General features: G+C 36.6%; 1 protein-coding gene across 2 annotated transcripts in view; it reads left to right on the top strand.

The window, feature by feature from the left end:
* LOC107722892 (glucagon receptor-like) overlaps positions 1-27074 on the top strand; it is a 64876-nt gene that overhangs the window by 699 nt on the left and 37103 nt on the right. The window lies entirely within an intron of this gene.

Raw genomic sequence — 27074 nt, 5'->3', positions numbered from 1 at the left:
TTGTCCCCCCCCCCCCGAACAGTGAAACTACATAATGTTGCTGCTTTTTTTTTTTTTCGTTTTTAAGAGCAAAAGGGAAAGTTAATAAGTAGAAGCGACAGTTATTCTGAGAATCATAATAGATTACCCATACGGATTTAGACTTAAATGAAACTGTTTATTTTGGTGGAGAAAGTAAGTAACACCTAAAGTAAATCTTTTGGTTTGTGCAGGTTACTCTTGCGAAAGAGAACTCTTAAAAACAAGTTGTCTGATTGCTTAACCTCAATCTTATCAACGCAGGAGTTTAAGAGGACAAAAACATCACTCAATGTAAACTACAGAGAAAGCTATTACATATTTCCTGAAATCTTATTTTTGTATGCTTACGAAGGCGAATAGTAGCCTAGCTAAACTTTAACATTTCTGTTTTCTATTCGGCATTTAAAATTTTTTTTGCCAAATGAAAGTACCTAGTGACATTTTATTTTATAGTTGTTTATAAGAAGAGCATATAGTAGGCTATAAACACTACTATTATCTTGTAGTGTTTTCCACAGTTTAAACGGATCCTGTCAGTTCTCGCGCCACGCGCCGTCTGTTCTTTCTCTCCCCGCGCGCGTGGCGCGAGAACTGACAGGACTCACTGACAAGCAAGTTGTTTACATTTTATCTATCCATACATTGAGTCAAATTACCATTTAATCGTATTTTAATAACATATTTGCTTATTGTGAAATTGCGATAAAAGTGTAGAATAATGTTTTTCGCTGGCCTGTTCCTAGATTTTAGCAAACAGTCACCAAAGAAGCGAAGCGCAAGCTGGAAAAAGTGAGAGATCGCTTGTAGTTCAAATGTATCGATACGTTTTAGCTGATAAATAATTTACTCGCATATGCTTGCTAATGGTTACCTTTATTCTAGCTGTTCGGAAACGGTAGGTTGTCAGTCATGACAGAAGTTTTCACAGTTGTGTTTATAGTTGGTTGTGTTATGTTAGTGTTTGTTGTGTTCATGTTTTCTTTTGCCACTTGATATTTTGGTGACGCTGACTTCACTCAACTGCATTTATTATTAGTATTATTATTATTTTTACATGAACTGTGTAAAACCATAAGTGTTTATCGCTCCATGTGTCTTTGATTGCAACAAATTAAATGCTGCACCACTATTTAGACTAAAATATATAGCCTAGCCTATGGTTGAGCGGCAGGTAATCACATCTGAGGTGCTATTACTTTTATATGACAGGTCTGTTAACAAGACATTTGAATAATTTACATTTAAGAAAATTTTGCCATTCATATTTTTTTTTTTTTTTTCTCGTCAATGAAAATAGTTCCAAAATAAGTAAAAAAAAAAATCAAGCTTTGTGTCACCCATCAAAGCACAGACTCCACAAGCCTTCAGATTTTCACCCTTAAATATGAATCACATTTTTGAAATGTTATAAACAGTATGAAATGGACTTAAAGGCAGAGTAAGTGATTTTTCAAAAACACTTTAGAAAACTGATTCGGGCCGAATCGCAAAACAAACTTGTAGCCAATCGGCAATAAGTTGGTAGGGGCGTGTTTGTTTTGGTGATTTCAAATATCAACATTGGCTACCAGAAATCACTTACTCTGCCTTTAAGGACAGTTCAAAACTGACAATTCAAAACCTTTGTTTTCTGTGCACCTACTCACTGCCTCTCAGTGTCTGTTAGCGGTGCAGCTTTGGAAACCTCTTCAAAAACTGGCTGGACCACAGAGCGCCACTCTCATAATTTAAAATGTTCTGTTTGTGCTGTTGCAATTTTTTTTTTTAATTCTTTATTTTATTTTTATTTTTTTTACACATCCATTTAGAATGATGTGTTCTGTGTGCGATACCTGCACTTTGTCCTACAAGTAATGCAGTTGGGTCCCCACTTTCATTGTGCTTTTCATTGTACTGTATGGAAAAAAAAAATCTAAATATTTTCAAAAACATGACATTTATGACTCAAAATGCTTTCTGGAACTGAAGCCTCACAAAGAAAAGATGGCAGCATCCAGTTTGAGTTCTTCCTGGGCTTCGTGCGCCAACCAAGCAACTGCCATTGAGATGAATTGGAATGCTAAGGGATAGCTCTCTCCAGGTGTTATAGACTTTTTAAAATCTAAATCAGCTTAATTGAGCGGATAACCAGCCAAGTTGGCCACACTGGTTGCTTCTACATCAGAGATGTGTATCTGGACTCAACATCTGCTTTGTCCTGATAAAAACTCTGAATTATCTATGAAGAGTGAACACATGTTTACTATGTTTGTAATGCAAACATAAATCCATCCAGACTGTTTTAATGCTTGAGGGGACCTGAAGTGGCCGTCAACCATCTGATGCATTCAGACATTTACAGGTTCTTCTGTTGGCTACAGCATCACATATTTCAAGATAAGATAGTATTTCATAATAAGCAATTAAGTACTAGAGAAAAGGTCTTTCAGTTCACAGGGTATAAACCTCAAGGCATGCTATACTTGAATAATTTTCAGTAATTTACAACTTATTCAAATTCACATGCTAGGATATTGACAGTATGTGACACAATGGTGTTGTTTCACTCTTATTTTCCCCATTCATTGAAATCCAGACCTCCACACAATGCCTTAGGTGCACAGGCCTTGTCTGTCATGGATTTTGCTTATTATAGACCTTCAAGACAAGTTATATCTTGCATTTGCATCACTTTTTGTCAGCTGAACATGAAGGCTGAGTCTCCTTTGTGGTCTAGTGATGGCAATGTGTGTAACTGAGGCCTTACTGTTGTTCTTTATATGGGCATAAAGTTATCCACATGCCCTGATGGCATCATCCTTTTTCCATGGGCGTAGAAGCCATTTTTATTTTCTTGACTTCGCCAAATTTAGAGAACATTCATGTTTGGGCCTTGTCAATACAGTGAACATGCACACAAAAAGTAACAAATGTGGTTTATCTTATCACATCCAAACAAGTTCCAAAAGCCAAATGTAAACCCAGAGCTTCAGATTAACACATGTGAGCGATGGCACTGGTGCAACCAAGTCCTACAGACAGTAGCAGGAGACAAAACATAAGTAAACAAACCCACTGCACATAATTGGTCTGTGCTGTACTGTTCCTTTTGGGTTGTAATTTCATAGTCACAAAATTTAGTCGCACCAGCATGAAAAATGGTTTCCTTTTGTGCACTCAAAAAATATTTAAGCCTAAATTTAAGAGTCATGTATTTGGATTGAATATAAAATTTCCATGCATTTGGATTACATTGTTTTAACATAAATTAATACTTGTAATGCATATTCTCAGTCATACATAAATGAAAGCGGGTAAGAAACATGTAAGCATCCTGCATTCAAAAAAGCATGGCATAGTTTATTATTAACTAATTGATATTAACTATCTCCTTGAGTGTAAGGTTTTGCTAATTGTTGGAAAAGTTTAATTTTAGTGTGTAAGCAATCGTAAAAAACTGTAAATGATCATATCTCCTAGCATATTCATATATATATATATATAGATATATATATAGATATTATATGTGTGTGTGTGGGGGGGGTGTGGATGAAGAAAAAAAAGACTGCTTTTTAGACATTGCTTGTGCTTTTTTTCAGCCTTTATTCACAATCTTAAGTAGGGACTTAACAGTCAGTGCATGGATGTGAACAAGAATCATTTATTTATAAGATTTGTTCACTACCAGTCTGAAGGAATGGATGCAAACTACTACAAACCCTAACTGAGGGAACTATAAGAATAGTTCATGCTTTAATCAATATCTGTGCCTCTGTTCCTGGAGTGTAGATGCTGTGGGCAGATATACCACATTGTGAGGTGGGAAGCATCACATTAAGTAGTGTGTGTGTGTGTGTGTGATTTTAGCACAATGTTTATTGTTGTTTTTCACCCTTGTGAATGCAGTTTTCTCATTGCTACTAGTCTGTGCCTAATATCTAGGATTTTTTAGATAGTTTTTAGCACAGCAGTTTACTCAGCGTATTGTGCTACTGTATTAAAAATGGAATAAGTTCTCCCATTAAAAGCAGCACAGAGGATGTTTTAAAAAGATCTTTCCCTGTCTGCTGAATCATAAGACCAAATCAGGTGACAGAGCAAAGGGTACGTGTGTAGAGGGGAAGATTGCATCCTCTGTACCAGGCATTCTGTCTAGACACTGCTCATTTTTTCCATTACAGTATGTCAAACAGAAAGAGCATTTGAGCCAAATAAAAATGTCATAGTTGTATTCACTGTGCTTTGTTCATATTGCACCCAATTCCGATTTGTTTCTCAAATCCAATCTTTTGGAATGACTGCACAATATAAAATTGCTGACTTATACATCCGTACAATACCAAGAGACGTAAGAGAGTAGCTGTCAGTGTGGAAAGAGAAGAGAGCAGAAAAGTCCATCACAACATCTTGCTGTGGTGCTGAAGTGACTGTAATCATCTACTACAATTTTTTTTATCTGACCTTTTGCCTGAAACTCATTCTCCACTCCAATTTAATAAGATTTCAGTTCACATTCTAGGTTGGATTTGTCTGTAAAAAAAAATAAATAAATAATAATAATACTTATTATTATTATGCTTATTATTATTATTATTATTATTATTATTATTATTTCTAGTTAGACCAAATGGATATGTGAATATGAGTCAGATATGACACACACACAAAATAATTGAAACAATATGTTTTTTCTAAACAAAGGATAAAAATAGAAGAGACTGTGCCACATTTAGACATGACTCAGTACTTAAAGGCAGGGTAGGTGATATGGTTCAAAACATTTTTTGTTATGCTGGTTAAAAGTCTCTTCACATCCCGACAGCAATCAATAAGTTAGGTGGTCTAAATGTATTTATATCATCTGTGGAAGGTGTAGGACCATAAAATGCTCATCCAATCATATCTCTTGGTCCAAGGACTACAATAGGCTGTCCTACCTGCCTGTCAAATTATGTATTTACCTCCGCACACCCTGTCCACACAGACATGATACGTCATCAGCACGTTCCATTACGCTATTGCAGACCGAGCAAGAATGGAAGGCGTTATTATTGTAATATTATGCACTTTGTACTGTAATATTTTCTCACCGGTGAATGAGACATGAGGTAATCTGACAGCATTGAAATCAATCCTCTACCATCGCCGTCTTTCATTGTGTCGCTGGATAGCCTCTAGGCTGCCTGTGTTCTGTTTTCTCATTTGTTTTGGAGGAGGCCTGGCTTTGGGGAGTGATTATGCAGGGAAGGTGGGATCTTGCTTTCAAAGCTAGCTTGCTATTGCTAGCCACTCTGAAATAACCTACCCTAGTCTCACATTGAAAATGTACATGTGGCGAGATTTCTGTAAAATTATATAATGGTGCTTCTTGCACATTTCACGACACTTTAAAAGCTGAGAGCAGGTTCAGTTTCGTCCAAAACTGATGAACGTGAATCTGGCAATGTTTTATGTTAGTTGTTGTGCATATTGCAGTATTTCTGAAATGAAATGTGGTGATAGGTGATACTAAAGGTTAATGCTTAAAACATCTTTTAAAAATAACATATACAAAAAAAACTCCACTGTAAACCTAACCAACCCAAACGTGAGATAAAAAAAGTCATTTACTGAAGCAACCTTGGCATTTTAGCTTGCTCTTTTATCGTGACGCGTGTTTCTATGGACTCGTACCTGAGTGCTCTGTATTGCAAGTGCAGTGCTGTACCAGATGATCTACTGAGCAAGTTTACTATGTCAGAAAATCTGTGCATATGGTCGGTTATGTGATGCAAACATTAAAATTAGTTTACAAATAATGTACTATGATAAAAATGTTTATAAGGTCATAAGATGGTATTGTGCAAGGAACTGCATAGTAAATCTTGATTAATCTACTGATTTAATAATCTGCCCCAGTAATCATGATTTCTGTGAAAAGGAATAAAACTTGTTGGTGTTTTACTGCCATTGGTGTTCATTACAGCTGGAAACTGCCATTAATTATATGTATAGGTACAGCTTTGGACTTTGCACACTTTTGGATTTTTTCCCTATGTGTGCCTATGTTTAGCAGATTTTTGGAGAAGGGTCTGGCTGCAACCTGGCGCTTGCACTCTCAGACTTGCATTCTCAGGCTTGCACTCTCAGACACTTGCACTTCCGCTAGCGACGTCACTTGCATCTGGGCTCACCTGCTTGCCTGTATATTAGTTATGTAGGCTATATTGTAATAATCAAGAGCATTGAGTTTGGTCTTTATCATCTTAGTTCATTATGCCACATTATGCCACGTTTTGCGGTGTGGGAGGAAAATACTATAGGCTATACATATTCATTATATTAATAAACTGTATATTGAATTGGATATTTTAATAGCATCTTAATACATTAAGCCATGTTAAGTGTTTATGTTTTTCTACAGGAGGAAAACGCTTAACGAGAGACTTTGCGCATTGCGTTCATATTCTGCTGTTCTGTGGCCACGGATTTGCAGGTCTTGTCTTTTCCTCCTACAGATGGCTTGCAGGACCCTGTATGTTATAGTACTTTTGTGTTTATTTTATTATTAAAGTTTCTTTGAATGTTCGCCGGTTCCCGCCCCCTTCTTCCCGATCTACAAACTACGTTACATTCGTAATTTAGTTTCTTTTGTCTTGTCTTCACCACCTGGCTACTGTTGTAAAATGTTGAGAGATTCAAACAAAAAGTAATCAATAAATAGCACAAAAGAAAAAAGACTGCAAGTGACGTCGCTAGCGGAAGTGCAAATGTCTGAGTGTGCAAGCCTGAGAATGCAAGTCTGAGAGTGCAAGCGCCAGGCTGCAGCTAGACCCTCTTGGATTTTTGACTATAGTTATGTCTACAATGCAGCTTATTCTGGCCAAGAACCGATCAAGAGAACATTTGACTGACATTTGAAATATTAAAATAGCACTGTCACATCACAAAAAGTTAGAAAACACAAAAAGGTTGAAATGTGAGTAAACTTCTGTTTGTACCTTTGTACAGTGCTGATGATTTCACAAGCATAATTTAGAAAACGAAGTGGAAACAAAATTTTGTTTGTGCATATCTAGTTAACCTGCTACCAAATGCCTCAAACAAAACGCTGATTAACTTGGACTATTCCATTGATTAGTTTAGTTTTTGCTCGGAAGTGCTCATTACAGTAACCTGGCTCACGGAAGTTGCGTAAAGCCAGCCAATCAGATTAGAGCTCGCTGCTTCAAAAAAGTGCTTACCATTTTTGCTTGCAGTATGTTTGTGGACTTGAGACCGTGTTACTAACCAGGGTTGACCGAAAGTTGTTAAACCCATTCAGTCACTGGAATTGGGTGTAACGTGACTTTGCGTGAGGTTGTTTGGACCAGCTGTCCAATGATGTGGGGTTACGAAGGGGTCCACGAGTTCACCAAGAGTTTCATTGCACGTTGAGTGATCACACGTGCTGCAATACACATACCCATGGAGATAATAAGAGCCTCATGTATCCCAGCGCTCATGTGTGCTGTATGTGCACTTACAGGTGTTCAACAAGTACAAACAGTGCCTGAGAGCTGTAGGAAACAATAAGCCTTCACTTACTGAATTAGCATTGACTTCTCTGTTTTTAACCAGCTCAAATGTTATTGCCAATCATTCCCGCTTTCCTTCTCGTGGTGTGTTAAACGAATCAGCTCTGAGTTTATTAAATCTGTCCAAGTACATGAAACACTGCGCATGAAGCTGGATGCTGGTCAAGGCTCATTTAATAAAACGTTCTCAAACACACATGCTCTTTATCTCCCTGTGAAATCACATTACCGCTGTCATTTGTCCTGTAGAGAGACAGACACTCATGACGTTAACACAATCTGACTCTGTCATCTGTAGCTTAATCAGTCTTAACCAGGCGTGACGCGACAAGAGTCCAGCGATAAGTGATCCGTCTATCCAAATGGAAACTGAATATGCAGTGACACACTTGCAGCTAAACAGAATATGTTATATGGTTTTGTGGAGCTGGATTTTTAATGTAGTAATAATAATGATAAGAATATGCACATATTTCTCCACTTGTCTGCATTTGTATGTTGTTTTATACAGATATTCAACCTCGGTAGACGTGCAGATTTAAACATTTATTTATGTATGGAAAAATCTGAAAATATAAGAAACAAAATCACTGTCTTCATATTTTTGTGACAGTTTCACATAGAGTTGGAGACTGACTCATTCTGTATGTGATGGTGTGTTTATCACAAAAGTGCAAAGCAGCTAAAGTCCCATTATCATAAAACAATAATGCATTTTTAATAAAATTATCCAAATATGTTTTCATGGCTAGAAAGAAATACTGCATCTCTGGTTTATACAGTAAAGGGCATTATAGTTAACTCACAATTGCTTTCATCAGAGCTGTGCACAAAATCAGGAAATATTGGATCACAAGGTTTGAGTCTGATCCAGATCTCTCACTCTCATTTGCTACAAAATTAAAGTTAAAAAAAAGCCCCTAAGGTGGCAACACAGCTCCAGATGTGAGCTCAAATATCGCTAATCATCATTTGCATCAATTTCAATAGATTATCCTGATCTCTTTCATGCAGCAGCCTCTCATCTCTGTGAAAATTAGTTGCATGTTAACTGAGTTCTTAAGGTAAGTAAACTGTGTCATAGAAATACAAAAAAAGCAACTGCAGCAGCTCGCTATAAATTGTAGTAAAATTACTAAACAATGAGCAAATTTGGTCCACCCTGTTGATATACATCCACTGACATACCACTGCAATTTTGATTTATTAAAATAAAATGTATGCAGGTGTATTGGAGCTCATTACGCAAAATGTAATTAATGTCACCAAATTAGTGTTATTTTAGTATCATTGAGAGACTATGATAGATTGGAGTTTTAGTCATTTTGTAGTAATAATAATAATAATAATTGTTAAATTTGTTCATAAAACCATGATCCGCACTCACAAAAATAGGTGTCTTTTAGACATTGATATTCATATAAGGTAATATCTCTGTCTTTATCACTGAGAGAAACATTAAGTGTCTATCATGAAGCTAAACCAGTTTAAGCATCCTTTTCATGCTAACACAAATGGGCATGATTGAACAAATTCTCTGGATATAATGGCTTATATTCTCCATTTACAGAAAGCTCAAAGAGAAAATGACACAGTCGTACAGCATCACTTTTAGTAGACTCTACAGGAGGACAGAGTTGGTGTGCTGGAGAATGTTACTCTCTCGTCTGTCCTCAGGACACATGTCATCTGTCATCATTACCGCTAACATTTTTCCAACACATTTCATTTGTAAAGAGATTGCTGTTGCATCTGTACATGCATGCCTTCTGTTATAACCAAGGAGAGCTTCTGATGTAATCACAGAGAGAAACTTTCCAGTCATTATAACAAAACAAACCCTGACAGTGTTTCAGAGATGTGAGAGACGCTCACAGTCCTGCTTTTGTATTGAATATCAGTATGACTGATTCGGCCACAGTTAATCACAACCATGCTGGCATCCAGCACAACCTCACCTCAACCTCGTATATATAATAATACTTTTATACATATAAGTTTTATTAACCCACATCACAGAACTGGCCTTTTTGTTTTTTTTATTTTCATTAAATCAATACTCAATGGATGCGCAAGTGATACAGCTCCCACCTTGGCTTGCAGGCTCATATAGACGGAGTAAGGCTCAGTGCTTCCAAACACGTATGCTTCTGTTTTTGTGGACCGCAAGATTCTTTTAAGGAACCTTCATGCAGCACTTTCCATACAACATCAGTTCACATGCTGTGAAGTAAGAAGTACAAAAATCACCATTATAGTATCATAAAATTATTTCATATGCCCCATATGACTTCAGAACACCCCAAGTCATATGATAGACTGAGATTTAAAAGGATAGATGTCAAAAATGAAAATTGTCATAATTTACTCCTTCACTTTCTTTCTTGTATGGAAAAAAAATAGAAGATATTTTGAATAATGTTGGTAACCAAAACCAGTTCAGGTCCAATTGAATTCCATAGTATGGGCAAAAAATACAATGCAAGTCAACACAATACAAGTCAAATGGACCCAACACTGTTTGGTTACTAACATTTTTTTAATTTTTTTTTTCAAAATATCTTCTTTTTTGTTCCACAGAAGAAAGAAACTCATACTGGTTTGGAATGACATGAGGGTGAGTAAATGATGACAGAATTTTCTTTATTGGGTGGAATAATTTTCATTATTTAATTTTTGGGTAAAACATTACATTACATTTACATTTAGTCATTTAGCAGATGCTTTTATCCCAAGCGACTTACAATTACATTAAACATGACTCCCATTTCATTTCCTTTTAAAATTTCAAATGTTTAAAACATTCATCCAAATTAATTGAACGTGTTGGAGCCGTGCTCACTCTGATAGACTATGCTATGGCACTTTTCCAAAATGCCAAAATACTTGATAAATTGTATGCCATTGTTATTTTTTATGGAATAATTGAACCCATTATTCATGAACAGCTTTATGAATAATAGTCATCTTGTCTGTGGCTCAAATGAATTACCTCTGCATTCAATTGTGAGAACCCGTCAATGCACCGGGGCTCTTGCACAAACTGAAGTGCTTCTGTCACTGTGCGTGGCATTTTTTCAGTTGAATTGGACTATGAGTGGCACTCTGCGAGAGGTAGAAAAACATCACAGTGACTTGCGTCATCAGAGTGGACTCCTGATGTCCGTGTGTTTAGCGTGGCCTGTTTTTTTGTAAACAAACAGGAAGAGCTGACCTTGATCTGTGGCCTACGTGCTGACCGCTGAACCTTGACCTACTGGACACAAACACACTCTTTATGTGAAGAGACTTCTTCTGGCCCCTGCTTGGTTCATGTTAAGAGTTTAAAATGTGTCATAGAACTGCACACTGAATCCAAACATGTTTTAAATGGTGTCAAGTTAGAGGCACAAGCCCATATGACGGTGCCGTTTCAATAACGGAGTATCTATTTACATTAAGTGCAAAAAGCCCACCTTGTTGACATATAGGCTATTTACACTAATTCCACCCACCAATGTCTGGTTGGGCCACACACAATTAAAAATTACATTCACCATATGGCGTAGCGAGTAAGGCATATAGAAGTAGCTTCTGACGTGATCGACCCAAGTTAGAATCCACCTTTTGCCGGACTCCCTCTTCTCCCTTTTCCCATCACGTTTAAGATCAGAGGGCATTTACATTCAATGAAGAAAGTATTAGAAAAGTGGAAATAATGTGCATATCAAGTGTTGAATTATGAATTATATCGGGGTTAGGGGTAGTGTAGGGAGGGCTTTATTGTCTCAATAAGGTGGCATACATTTAATAATTTTAATACATATAATAATTTACACTCTACATTACTATTGCATCCTGTTAATGTTCAACAATACTGAGGTGCAAATAGTATCTGCCACTATTTATAAGTATAAATAGTATATAACTACGATTTACACTTATTGCAAAGAAAATACATTGTGTAAATAAAATCTTTCACTTAAAGGGATAGTTTACCCAAAAATGAAAATTAGCCCATTATTTACTCACCCTCAAGCCATCCTAGGCGTATATGACTTCCTTCTTTCAGATGAATCCAATCGGAGTTGTATTAAAAATTGACTTTGATCTTCCAAGCTGTTTAATGGCAGTCAGCGGGTGTTGCAGTTCATCAGTCCAAAAGAAGTGAAATAAAGCGCATTCATCCATAATAAAAAGTGCCTCACACGGCTCCGGGGGTGAACAAAGGCCTCCTGTAGCGAATCTATGCATTTTTGTAAGAAAAATAACCATATTCAATACATAATACGGGGGAAGTCGTGGCCTAGGGGAAGTCGTGGCCTAATGGTTAGAGAGTCGGACTCGTAACCTCGTACTGGCAGGGATTGTAGGTGGGGGGATTGAATGTACAGCGCTCTCTCCCACCTTCAATACCATGACTGAGGTGCCCTTGAGCAAGGCACCGAACCCCCAACTGCTCCCCGGGTGCCGCAGCATAAATGGCTGCCCACTGCTCCGGGTGTGTGTGTGTTCACTGCTGTGTGTGTGCACTTTGGATGGGTTAAATGCAGAGCACTAATTCCAAGTATGGGTCACCATACTTGGCCACATGTCACGTCACTTTCACATAATAATCACTTTACATCTAGCTTGCGCCAACAGTTGTACACGGAAGCAACTCCGGGAGGATGACGTAAGATGTCGGTGTTGCGCATGCGCCGGTGAGTCTCGTGAAAACCAACATTTGTTAACAGGAGCAAAGGAAGCAAAGTTTCCTTACTTTAGCAAAGGAAAACCAGTCTCCTCTTGTCTTATATCTAAATCGACCGACATTCTTCTTTACAAATCCTCGTTTTGTACTTCTAATTCGTGACCGTTGTTTTGTTTTGATCTCTCCCCTGCGCTTCCGCGTTCATCACTGGATTCGTCTGAAAGAAGAAAGTCATATACACCTAGGATGCTTTGAGGATGAGTAATTCATGGGCTAATTTTCATTTTTGGGTGAACTAACCCTTTAATGTATATTGCTAAGAAAATACTTCTGTTGTCAATTAGTGTAAACAGCATCTAAAGTATGCTACTTACATTTAGTGAAAATAGCCGCTGCCTTTCTATAAAGGTGAATACAACTAACGTGTAAGCTTTATACTAGTGGTAATGGACTAACGAAACCCTAATTTTGAACAATTTACCATACCATACCATATCATAATGGACTCTTGAAATTTGCATATATTATACTGTTGAATTAATTTCACATCGCTGTTTCTCGTGGCCATGTAAACGATGCTTTAAAGCAGGGATTCATACTGGAGTTAATGGTCTAACATTATTACTCATTTTAAACCGCTTTTACTGCACCAGGAGTTTTTAAATGACACTTTAAATTTGCATATCTATATAAATGACTTTGCTAAAGGTTTAAAAAGATAAAATGGTACTATGGTACTAAATGTCCAAATTTTGGATTTCGTTAGACCATTACCTCTGGTATAAAGTGCTTAGCTTTATCACATCCTCTATAGTGGCCAAGAAAGGGAGCGGGAGATTGCGTTGTGTTGTAGTGATTCGTTGTGTTGTGCTAATTTTGTTGTGTTGTGGCTTGTTCATGTTGTGTTGTGGACATTTCATTGTGTTGTGCACTACTGGGTCACCGTACTTAAGCATTTATTAAATAGTTAAAAGAAAATAGTAAATATCAATAACGAAAGTAATAAAAATAATTTATTATTTATAATATTATCTGATATTATAAAAAACGATAACTATAATAATTATAGTTATTGTTATTATTATAATTATTATTATTATTATTATTATTAATAACATTCAATCAAATGGTATATTCCCTCCACTTTTCAAGTTGTTCATTCACATCTGCATTTCACAGTGTTGTGAGAATGAGAGCGGTTGGCACAGTTTTCATTCTTTTTTTGAATATAATGGAATAAACATTAAAATAATCCAACTAGGTGCAAATTTATTTGCTATTGAATTCGCTCCTGAATGAAAGCTTAAATCCTGTCAAAAAAGATTTCATTCAGGAGTGAGTTTAATAAACAGCTGCACCACTTTAGTGTGTGGTATTTCTTAAACATGCACTAAAGCTTTTCAACACTTTGTCAACAAACCCCACAACCTGAGTCAAACGTCGCTGTGTTGGGGATGGTACAACAGCAAAACATATTTTTAAGGCCCACTCACACTATAGATGCTAACTATAATGATATCTATATCTATAAAGCTTTAATAATCATTCTAATTCTTTGAGAAATAGGGAATTAAAGTAATGGCACCGGAGATCAGTATTGTTGGAAACACTTTAAAAACAAATTTCCAGCCGATGAAAGACTGCTCACTTCACTAGCATGAGCATGTACCGGTGAAAACACTGATGTGTGTTGATAATGCATTACCTCACAGTTTCTTTCTGTTTGTCAGACTCTATACAGAGCAGTGACAAGGCCTGAGCTGGTGTTTGTCGAGCTGTTATCCCATTAGGTGTCTAGCTTTTTTAGGGAGTTTTTAGGTATTGAAATCCTTGGTATTATATTTATAGCTTTGTTGTGGCTATATACATTACAATATTATGTAAAAGATCATCGCTTCTTGCACATTTCGCTGCAGTTTCAGTTTCTGCAAAGTAAAATGTTCAGTGAGTGCCCCTAAAGGTTAATGCTTTATTGCGTTTGAAAATAACATACCACTTCTAATAAACTCTACACTAAACTTAACCGACAGTGTCGTTAAAAGCAAACATGAAATAAAAATGCACAAGCAAAAAAAAATTTATAAATAAATAAACACCTCTAAAAACAATAATCGTGCATTTGGCAAGTGTGTTTATTATTTGTCAGTATACACTACCTTTCAAAAATGTGGAGTCAGTGAAATGCTTTTTTTTTTTTTGAACACAATACTTTTTTTCAGAAAGGATGCATTAAATTGATATCAAATGTGACAAAGACTTTTACATTGTTACAAAAAAAACAAAAAAACTTTCAATTCATCAACAACAAAAAAATCCTGTAAAATTATATCAAAAATATTAAGCAGCACAACTGAAATCAGTTATTTTAAATTATAATATTATTTCACAATATTACTGTTTTAACTGCATTTTTTGATCAAATAAATGCAGCCTTGGTTGAGCATAAGAGACTTTCAAAAACATAAACGATCCAACACCCAAACTTTTGAAGGTAGTGTGTGTTTTTGGAGTTGAACTCATGGCCTTGGTGTTGCTAGCATCATTCTTTACCAGTGGAGCCATAGGAAGACACTTCAACCCTCAGTGTACATAATCAAGCGAGACATTTACAGTAAATAAACAATTAATGGAAGATAAGTGGGTAAGGAGCTAACCTGATATGACCTGATATCACCTTTTGTCCACTGTTTTATCAGATCTATCAGATCCAAACTCAGTGGCGCTTTCAAGCTTGAAGATGTAAGTGCAGTGACTGAGAAATACTAGTGGGCTGTTGTGGTGGAGTCCTAGTAAAATACACCAGATTGCAGTAGTCTGCCGAATCTTGCACAAACTAGATCCTATGTCCTATATAATAGTCCTATGCCTGTTTATATTGTTAGATGCATTTTATTATTTGCATTTAGCATTATTTTTCCTTGCTCTCCGTGACCCTATCAGAAAAGACCTCAGTTTCTGAGTCGCAACCCCTTGAGATCCACTAGGTTAAAGGAGAAGAAAAGTTGCTCTGCCTTAGTCTTTTAGCTTTATTAAAGGAAAATTCCATTCTGAATTGCTTTTAGCATTAGTCTGTGCTGAGGGGATATAAATTATATGGTAGCCAGGAAGATAACATTGCTTGGTATGTACATCTGCATGGCTGGCTGCTTAACTTGATAAATCCATTATTTATGTTCTGAGGCGCTTGCATGCCAGCTTCTGAAAACTTCATCGGAGAGATACGGAACAGTGTCACTCTAAACTATGCTTCTCTCCAAAACATTTGGGAACAAATGAGACCTTCTTCACTGCCCAAAATAAGAATGGAAGTTCAAGAGCCTCCAGGCAATTTGATGTGGTTTACTTGATGTGGTGTGTGAAAACATCTGGGAGGGCATATGGGAGCATATCTCTCAAAAAGTGGAAGTGTGATTCAGGGAAACACAGAATCGAGAAAGACAACAGGAGAGGAGAAAATCACTTAAAAATGAAGACAAAATGAAACCAAAAAACAGATAATGCAATATTATTATTGCACAGATGTGGAAGTGAGAGATCCACACAAGCAAACCATATAAAACCGGAATAATTTAGATATTTTCTGTGCTAATGCAGCATCTGGAATGTCATTAATTGCCTTGATGTATTTTATCCTTGATCTTGGTCTGACATTGTTCCATAAATAATGCATATGGAGTGATAGTAAAAGCTATTTCTTGTTTCCAACATACAGTATATAGAATAGTATAAATATAAAAGATGGAGCTTTATTGGCTGATCATTTCCAACACTTTTGTTATAACACTGCATGATATTAACTACTGAAGTCAATGAATCTCATGGAAACATGCCTAGGTTATATTTCACCCTAACATGAAAATTTATATGTAATTTCAAAGATATTATATTTTGCATAATAAAAATAATGTCTATTGTTTTGCATCTTGACATCATTTTATATGAGAATTAGGCTAATTTGCCTCATTTTATTATAAATAATACACACACATAAAAGCTGTACCTGACAACTGGCTAGATAGAAAATAGCTGCACAGGGAACTGACTTTCCTTAAAGGGACTTTGTTCATTCTCAACACAGTCAGAGTCTGGGCAAGTCACTCGGTATTTGATGAAGACCAGTATCATCAGACACTGGAACAAGGGATTACTATGGTATTTTGTTTAAAACAAGCACCGTTTAAAAAAATTATGTGTCATCTGACACAAACACAGGCTGCTGTCAGTTCAGGGGCTTCGCTGTTCAGCAGGGGCGGACTTACCCAATAAGTGAGGTAAGTGTCCGCATAGAGCCCAGGGGAATCAGGGGGCCCCATATAAAATTGGCGAAACATATTTGGCAAATGCTACAGTGTGTATTTGTATTCTGGAGAGCGTCAAATGTTCACTAACCGATCAAAACGCAGAGTGCTGAGTTCTGCAAGCTCGCGAATCCTCTCATTATAACAACGTGTAGATACGATGTAAATAAGAGATTCATTGTACAGTGCAGACAGCTTCATTGATTAACGGAACATCGTGAGATTGTGATGAACTGAAGTGAATGACAGCTTTTAGTGATTATCGAGTCAAAATGTCTTCTTTTGTGATGCAAAAAATAAAATAAACCTAATATGGCTTTAGAACAGCATCAGGTTGATAAATTATTTAGCCTACTTAAGTTATGAGGAGGTAAATAAAGTATAAACTATGAGAGAGCGAGCGAGCAAAATAAGAGTTAGGCATAAAAGAACACGTAGTTATTGTGTTGGGGCCCCATACCTGAAATTTGCTTAGGGCCTCCAAATCACTAAGTCTGCCCCTGCTGTTCAGTAACAGTGAGATTAGTGATGTTTTACTCTCTACATAAAGACGGAGAAAATAAGCAAGAGCAAGGCACTATCAACACTAAGAGTTTGTTAAATACACTGTCGCTTAACGTTATCATAGCAAACATGGTAAATACGACCGCTTGAAGAAATCAAACGTCAGCTTTTCATTCTCTATCACAATCGTGTATTTATTTAGTAACATATTTTATCTGTCATAAGTCTCGTCTTGAGACTTTAGCTCCGCGAATGCCATATATAATAATGGCTTTATTAAAAATGCTTTTGGATTTAAATCTTTAAGTCAAGTTTACAGTTTCTGTGTTATGGTGGGGCCTGAAACCTGACTGAAATTCTTCATAGAGATCATTTAACAAAGCATGCAAACAAACAGACGCTTTTATCATGTTTGTTTTGTGATTGCCTAGTTTCAGTGACTTATTTCTTATTAGTTTTCTGATAACTTCTCTTTGTTGGTGAAATGATGGGGTTGCGTGACGTTGTTCCTGAGAGGCGTGTAAAGGGCGTGTTGTAGTGAAGCGCAGCGGAGCTTCTGGCCTGACGGTGGAAACGCATCGTGATTTTGGGCTCGGTGCTACAGGTCCGAGGCTATTAGCCCTACGCAGGAGCTAGCCCATTAAGGGCCTTATAGGCAAGTAATAATATTTTGTAACTGATACGGAACTTAATAGGTAGCCAGTGCAGAGACTGTAAAATTGGGGTAATATGATCATATTTTCTTGACCTGGTAAGGACTCTAGCCGCTGCATTTTGGACTACCTGTAGCTTGTTTATTGAAGATGCAGGACAACCACCTAGCAGTGCATTACAATAGTCCAGTCTAGAGGTCATGAATGCATGAACTAGCTTTTCTGCATCAGAAACAGGTAACATATTTCGTAACTTGGCAATGTTTCTAAGATGGAAGAATGCTGTTTTTGTAACATGGGAAATATGATTTTCAAAAGACAAGTTGCTATCTAATATAACGCCCATATTTTTGATTGTAGAGAAAGTAACAGTACATCTGTCTAGTTGCAAATTGTAATCCACGAGATTCTGTGTACTGTCTTTTGGTCCAATAAGTAATATCTCTGTCTTATCCGAGTTTAATAGGAGAAAATTATTGGTCATCCAATCTTTTAAATTTTTAACACATTCTGTTAGCTTAGATAATTTAGAAGTTTCATCTGGTCTTGTTGAGATATATAGTTGAGTATCATCAGCATAACAGTGGAAACTAATCCTGTATTTTCTAATAATATTACCAAGGGGTAACATGTATATTGAAAATAGCAGAGGACCTAGGACAGATCCTTGTGGCACTCCATATTTTGCTGGTGATAATTGAGATGACTCCCCATTTAAATGAACAAAGTGGTAGCGATCGGACAGGTAGGATCTAAACCATCTTAAAGCTTGCCCTTGAATACCTGTATAGTTTTGTAATCGATCTATGAGTATGTCATGATCTATAGTGTCGAACGCAGCACTAAGATCAAGTAAAACTAGCAATGAGATACAGCCTTGGTCTGACGCAAGTTGCAAGTCATTTGTAATTTTAACAAGTGCAGTTTCTGTGCTATGGTGGGGCCTGAAACCTGACTGAAATTCTTCATAGAGATCATTTAACAAAGCATGCAAACAAACAGACGCTTTTATCATGTTTGTTTTGTGATTGCCTAGTTTCAGTGACTTATTTCTTATTAGTTTTCTGATAACTTCTCTTTGTTGGTGAAATGATGGGGTTGCGTGACGTTGTTCCTGAGAGGCGTGTAAAGGGCGTGTTGTAGTGAAGCGCAGCGGAGCTTCTGGCCTGACGGTGGAAACGCATCGTGATTTTGGGCTCGGTGCTACAGGTCCGAGGCTATTAGCCCCGCCCGGCCCGTTTAAAGCACTGGCTCGCACTGGCCCGACAGTGGAAAAGCGGCTATTGTGAAGTGTGCATCTGATGGACACTTTGCTAGGATTTGAGAATGGCAGTAAAGCGATGCAACTGAGGTCACATGACAGTGACAACATGACAAATAGTATGTCCAAATTTCATTCATAGCTACACACACACATATGCATATAGAGCATACTTTTTAACAGTCGCCTAATGAGTTTCAAACTACCCAGGCTCATTGGAAATATGTGCCTATACCTACGTTTCTGCAAAACCCGAAAAACGTACCTATACGTACGAATCGCTGCAGCTTCCAGTTGAAACGAACACTAGAGGGAGTAAAACTCAGACAACTTTTATTCCTTTTCACACATATTATGATTTACAGGACCAGAATTTCGATTAAGAAAACCTTATTTTCACTCAATTCCTTGCACAATGTTATGTTATGACCTCAAAACTATTTTAACATGCTGCGAGATTTGAAAACTGATCCTTTTAAACAATAGCATCACATTTACAGCTTCCTATGTATGGGTTTTCTAACACAGTCGGTAGCTCACACGATACAGCGTTGCACTTATGAGGTGAAGTGCTCCAGTACAAATCCTGTGAAACTACAGTTCGTCAAAACTTTTCAAACCCACATATAAGGAAGTAACAATAGCAAGGTTGCATCTGCGAATGCGTTTTTATATAACTTTTGCATCCGTTGACACTATCGGGTAGGTTTAGGGTTGGGTTTGGTGTAGGGTTTATGTTAATTTCCTACACGACAGAGCATCAACCTTTTAGCAACACTCCCCAGACATTTGAATTCTGATCCGCCGCAATACACGCCTGAAGCAACATAATAAAAATGTGGCCACAGTCACGTATAGAATGTGTGTTTTAGCCCCACTCACTGGACATTTCACTTTGAAACTGCAATTATGTACGTAATATGTGTTGGAGAAATTTCACCACAAGCACTTATTTTCAAAAAGCCTGGGTTGGTTTCAAACCAGTGTAGTACATACTAGAGAGTATGTGATTTCAGATGCAGCTTATGATTGGATAAAAGCCTCTGCCAAATACAGGGACCCAGGTTCAGATCTCAAACGTAATATATCATATTTAATTCAAATAATCCAAGCAAAACTTCATCTGAACTTGACAGCCAGTGACAGCCTGGTGACCCAAAGAGGCATCAGCCTGCCTTACTTCTAGTTTCCTTGCTAGTAATGCTTGCTGAAGGTGTTGAGGGCACATGAGAAATCAAAGAACATTCTTCTCAGTGCACTGCCAGTTTTGAGCAGGTGTGTACTGACCCACTGCAGCATGTAGATGATCACATTATCCACCCTCACCTGGGGCAAACTGCAGAGAGGTCAGCAATTAGCCGCCCGAGAATCTCAAATGTGTCACAACCAACCTCTCCCTGGTCTTCTTTATGGACCTTTTTTTTTTTTGGTACACTATAAAAAATTTATTTTTGGAGTTGTGAATTTGTGAAGGTTTACTGGAGTACGTTTTACAAGAAAATACTATTTCAGATTTTCTACGCTTTCACATTTGTGTTTTACTTGCCATTTCTTTCTAAATGTTTTTTAAATTTACTAGGTATTTCTGAGTCAAAATTGTTTCACACTTTTATTTTTCAATGCAGAAGCAATGTTTTCCATAGCACTGGGAATCTCTCCAGGCTGAGAACCTGGTTACCTAAACCTTGAATTTTGAATATTGTATTATAACTTTTAAATTAAATTTACATTAGGTAAAATTGAGATTGCACCCTGCAAATGTAAATCTCTTTTCCTGATAGTCTACCCAGTAAATAATAGAAAGCATGTGTGTGACTCTTTTCTCTCATTGTGCATTCAGTGTCCTGAAATCGTCTCTGGCTTGGCACATTCCTGGTGTGATTAGAATGATTTGATAGCACTTTAGTACTGTGATACTCTCACCACATTCTGTATTGTTGTTTCTGTGTGAAATTTAAAACTGAAGTGTGTCCTTTTTTATTGTTAAAATGCTAAAATACTACATCTTAGTAGACTGTAAATCATACATTCAAAGGTTGATTTCTCTGAAAAGTATGAACACTGACTGGCGCTATCAAAACATTTGTTTGTTTGGTTGAACTTCAGACTCAGCCAATAGGGTGAATTTGAGGCAGGACCACCTGTTTGTTCAACCTGTTTGAACAATCATTTTTCACCTTTACTTTTACTTTTTCTTTTGCAATTGGCATATTGCAGCAAATTACAGGTATGAACAGGTTTAAATTAAGGCTGCACAATAATGGTTTAAAATATATCAATGACTACTTTGCTCAAATTATAATCACAATTATTAATCATGATTGGTGTGATTTGACTTGAATTATTGCACTTTCACATAAGCTCAAATCAAGAGAATGTCAACTCATACACAGGGTTTATTTTACCTCATAGTTTCCTGATTTATTATATCATTAACACTCTCTACATAATGAAAACTGGTAAATCATTAAGAAACTTTTCTTACAGTGAAACAGTGAAATTCAAATTAATAATGATAATTCCAATTGCGTATATTTTTTTAAATTAAAACAACAAAGAAGACTTTGTATTGTCACACAGAGGTTGCATAAGTGCATTTATTTACCAAACTCAATTGCAAACGATATAGTATATATCCATTTTTGGATTTATTACAGTTTGTCATTGAGAAGGTTTGATCACAGACTTAGTTGCAGCAAACAGCACAAATTACAGTGTGACACTTTGTCAGAGTGTCCTGCTAATTTCTTTCTTTATATTAATATTCTGCAAACATTCAGGTTAGGAGTCATTCTAAACAGGTCTCATATTAAACTCCTGCATGAATATGTCACCAAAATAGTCAAGCGCTTCAAAAGAGAGAGACGTCAGTAAATGAAAAGTATGAATTAGCACATGGAAGTGAACAAGAATGATTTGTTCGCTTAAAAGATATATAGTTCAAAAACACAGTTTCATTCATAATCAAAACACCAACACAAAGTGGCTCTGATACGGCACAACATTTACGCAGAACGTCTAAAATCTAAACTTTCCTAAATTACAACTTTTAACACCTTGCATGTCCTGGTGCAGTATTTCTCTCATGTAAAGCAAATCTAGTTTATCCCGCTGTTATGAGGAAAAGAGCGAACGAGGCAAGATTAATTCAGAGTTCCACTTTATCCTCACAAGCCCCATCAGACCTTTGAAATGTACACACTATCTCAGCGGCCCCATGGTTCACCTTTAATCTGCTCTTTTAAGACCGTAAGCTTGTGCAATATGTTTTGGTAGCTTCTGTCTAGGTAACCCCAGAGTTCACCCTTATGATCCCCAGCCTTGCAGTTTTCTCTGCTGGATACAGAAAAACCAAAAGACGGCCTGCTGTGTGCTTGATAATCTGTTATTTTTGTCTCTATTGTGGGTCGCTGGAAAAGAAGCACCCTGTCTTCTCTTATTTTCTGTCAATAAAAGCGTAGTAAATGTCACAACATGCATACGATGGCAGAGTGACCTGACGGAAGTGCTCGTTGATCAGAGATGCAGGTGTAAACAGGTGCACTCTGGAATAGTGCGTTTCTTCTGTATATTCAACAATCTCAGAGCCAGCAGTCATATGATGTTTTTGTGATGAGTAATCAGGAGGTGAAGAATAACTCCTCCTGTTTAGTGAAGAAACGAGAGCGCCTGGGAGTCTGAGCTGAGCTCAAAAGGTCACAAGAGCCGGCGGGGCTGTGGGTCGTGTTCCTTATGTTTTCATTACCAGATCGACTGCTGGAGGCCTTTCTGGCACTTCTGTCCAGGGCACGACTGAATTAAAGTCACTAAATCCAAGGAGACCAGAGGGGAATGTTTTTTGTGGACCTTGAAAAAAAGATTTTTGCACATCATAGCTTAATCCTCTCAGCTGTACTGCCATCCTATTGCCATTATGCACATTTTTGCTTCTTTCGCTTCTTTGTCCTTATACACTATTAGTCAAAAGTTTGAAATAATTTTAAAGAAATTGAAAGATGTCTCTTATGCTCTCCAATGTTGCATTTATTTGATCAAAATACAGTAATAATAACATTGTGATATATTATTATAATTTAATATAACAGTTTTCTGTTTGAATATATTTAAAAATGTATTTTATTCCTGTGGTGGCAAAGCTGAATTTTCAGCAGCCATTTCTCCAGTACTCCAAAAAATTTATTATTATAATCAATGTTGAAAACAGTTGTGCTGCTTCATTTTTAATTTTATTTTTTTACCATTAAAACATTTTGGGTTAAGTAAGGTTTTTTTTTTTTTTTTTTAGGGATTATTATTTTTATTCTGCAAGGACACATTAAATTGATCAAAAGTGACAGTATAGATTTTTATGATGTTACAAAAGATTTCCATTTCAAATAAATGCTGTCCTTTCGAACTTTCTATTCATCAAAGTATCCTGAAAAAAAGTATTATGGTTTCCATAAACATATTAAGTAGCTAAAGCTATTTTAACATTGATAAGAACCATTATTAATGATTATTGATGATAACTGAGCAGCAAATGAACATATTAGAATGATTTCTGAAGGAACAGAATCTGAAGACTGAAGCAATGGCTGCTGAAAATTCAGCTTTGCATCACAGGAATAAAATCAAATAAATAAATAAATAAAATACAATAAAATCAAATAAAACAAAATAAAATAATAAATAGCTAATTGAAATTAATATTTCACAATATTACTGTTTTTGATCAAATAAATGCAGCCTTGATCTTAAGTGAATTTCAAAAACATTAATGTGGCATGTACTATGACAATAAAGTTGTATCTAATCTAATGGACAATTATTCATGGCTAATCTCTTTAGGTTTTTTTAGGTGAATGTTACAGAATCAATTTGGCCTGCGGCTGAAATATCAGCACTTGAGCGCATTGCTGACTTTAGAGCTCTGTTGGAAATGTATGCGTGCTTAACATAGTTCGATCTTTAGTAATGTGATCACAGTTGTGACCAGAGAGTGAATCATTACTTGCTCAGTAACCTGAGATAATGTAACTAAAGCGATAATACACCCCAGAATTACAATGCAGTCATCACTTAATCATCTTCATGTTATTAAAAACCCATAAGACCTAGTTTTATTTTTTTATTTTTTATTTATTTATTTTACATGGAACAGAAAGGCTGCTCATTCCCAAGTAATCAACACTTGCAGTGATGCATTTTACCCCACTCTTGAAAAGCACCAGACAAACTGTGTAGGTCAGGTGGGAATCTGTAAAATCAGATTTGACAAATCATAAAAGGATTCAGCCTATGTGACAAAAGCCAAAAAGTCTCTCTGAAGTAGAAAAGTTGTCTTGAATTTCTATACAGTATCTCTGTGAAGATGACTTAGTATGCTACCCTTTCCTGTGGCTCTGGAAAAATCTTCCTGGCATTTGACAGGGGATCTGTAACCTTTGAGTAAATCCAGCCCTGCTTGCTCTCAATGTTGTTTTTTTATTTTTTTTAAGCGAGCTTGTAGAGAACTTGCTTCCCCCTCAGTACCTTATTGTGAGGTGCCCTTAAACACTAGCAACAACGTCTGATTGTGGTTTTAGGTTTGCTGCTTCCTCTTTTGAGTAGTGTCAATGTTAATTCTATATTTGCATTTTTATTTATTTATTGTTTATATTTATAGTAGTGAGGATTTTGCATTAAGTGTCCTTGTACAGTGAACTTTGGTCCCCAAATGATTAAACCCCTGCTGTGGAGTTGTACTGCTGATGTGTTATACATGAACATGTATCTTACAATTAATATGCCATTTCTTCTGAAGAACTGTGGGTTAACCATCACATCACACACTAAAGTACCTCTCTATTTAACATATGAATCACCATCAATACAATATTCTTTCACTCTCACTCTCCACATCTGTTCTCCTTGCTCTCCTTTAATGCACATTTTATGCATCCATATTTTACTTCATTGTGCACATAAATCACCAGGCTAATGGCAGCTCTGTTAAATATTGATGGCTTGGGCTAACCAGAGCCATAAGCATAACCTCTGTTGTTTGCCTGTAGGTAATGCAGTTACATTACATAGAAATATTGAATAATCAGTGTTCTTTTTATCATATAGCATTCATTCAAGTCATTATTAAGTGCATTACACATTATCAGCACTATTATCACACAGAAATATGACACAACTAATTGTGTTTCTCAACAAGACCCTTTGATTGTTCAATAATGGTGTCTGTTTACCCTGTGAAAGAACAATGAGTCACATGATTCATCATAATATTGAAGGAACATTCTGGCTGATTTTAAACATAATGTCTGTGGAGTATTTTTTTTAATGATGTGATAAATCCATGTTAATTATTTACAAACATACAGTTACAAGACTAAAAACCTTCATATGTTCAGCTCATGGGTCAATGTGAAAAGTAATATTAGTGAAGCATCTGCATCTACAGAAATCCCAGAAAATCACTTCAAATGACTGTTAATGGATTCTTGCATACGAATGACAGAGCGCTCCATATCTCAAGAACCTACCTTCATTTCAAACCGTTTATCACATGTAGCTACGCTGTCTGACGTCAAGCCTTTTGTACTTTTCTTGACATCTTTGGAGCTTTGTGTTGCAGAATTTTTCATGTTATATTTTATTAACAAAAGGGAAGAAAGTTTTACCTGTTTTTGTCCATGCAATGAAAGTTAATGGGTTCCCAACACAGGACCCTACTGAATTTCATTGTATGGACAAAAACACTTGGAATAATATCTTTTTTTGTGTACTCCTCGGAAGAAAGTCAAGTCAACTGTATTAAGGCAGTTTATATGGTCAGTTTTTCATTTCATGTTGACTTTAATGAATGTGCTTACTCTTAATTACTTGATATGGTCAAGTGCTCAAGAATGAGGCATGAATAATTAGCATAGATCTGTGAACGTGATTTTTTTTTTCCGGGCACAACTTTGCACGTCACAACTGCAGTCACTTATAATTATGGCAGTCATACTTACTGTTATGGCAGGCAATCTTACTGTTGCAAATGATTAATGAGACACTATTGTTGTGTAGTTGTTGAAGGGTAGCACATTGCAGAGGTGAATGTCAGCCATTCAGCTGTCTTGGTCACCATCCAGCCACTCTTAATCACTACAGTAAGGATGTCTAAAAATTTGTCAGCTTTATCTGTACTCTGGGTGGTTTGGGGGATCTGCTCTTGTTAATTAAAAAAATAGTTCACCCAAAAATGAAAATTAGCAGAAAATTTATTCACCCCCAGGCCATCCAAGAAATGTAGCATTACATCACTTGCTCACCAATGAATCCTCAGCAGTGAATGGGTGCCATCAGAATGAGACAGCTGATAAAAAAATCACAATAATCCACATGACTCCAGTTCAGTCTTCAGTCCAACCAATTGATTTCACAATGAGAACCGTTCGACAAAATGGTGGAAAAGCAGCTATTATTCAGTTTGCATAATGTGTGTACACAGTTTGTAAACTACAGAAATATTGATGACTCATGTCAACACAGGAAAGCAGTTTCATGGGGGTTTTAATGGTGTTTCCTCTGCCCTCTAAAACCCACATTCAAGTCATGCCTTCAGACTGTATTCAGACAATGCATGTTGTCAGTGAGTTGACAGGGCTGTCGAAGTGGATTACAGTGCTGATTTTACTATTTTAGGATATGCGAGAATGGTGCCTTGTAGGTAGGTGTTCTGAGGTTAAGGCCAACAAACCAATAACAATAATCCTCCAGTTCGCTCGTTTCACAGTAACAAATACACACGTTTGTTTTTCTGTCATGGTGAGATTGAGTGAGAATTTTCATGGTGTTTTTTTTTTTTTATCCCATACTCCTAAAAGTAAAACCCCACTGTGGCTTTTTGCATTTAACATTTTCATGAATATGTTATATGTATGTAGGGATATGCCGGTATCAAATTTTCATGTTGCGATTAATACAACCATTCAACTGAGACTGCGCTACTGTCAGTCACGGAAGCCTTGCGGATTGCATAAGCTGATTCCAAATCATCAGTTCTTATTCTGCTGGATCAATCTGCTGCTTTTGACACAGTCAATCATCAGATTCTCCTGTCTGCCCTCTCATCACTGGGCATCACAGGGATTCCACTTTGCTGGTTTGAAT

This window comes from Sinocyclocheilus rhinocerous, unplaced genomic scaffold (genome assembly GCF_001515625.1).
Source record: "Sinocyclocheilus rhinocerous isolate Xijiao unplaced genomic scaffold, SAMN03320098_v1.1 scaffold2740, whole genome shotgun sequence".
In the NCBI taxonomy this organism is placed as follows: domain Eukaryota; kingdom Metazoa; phylum Chordata; class Actinopteri; order Cypriniformes; family Cyprinidae; genus Sinocyclocheilus; species Sinocyclocheilus rhinocerous.
Note: the sequence above shows the minus strand (reverse complement) of the source record. Positions and strands in the feature narration are given on the sequence as shown.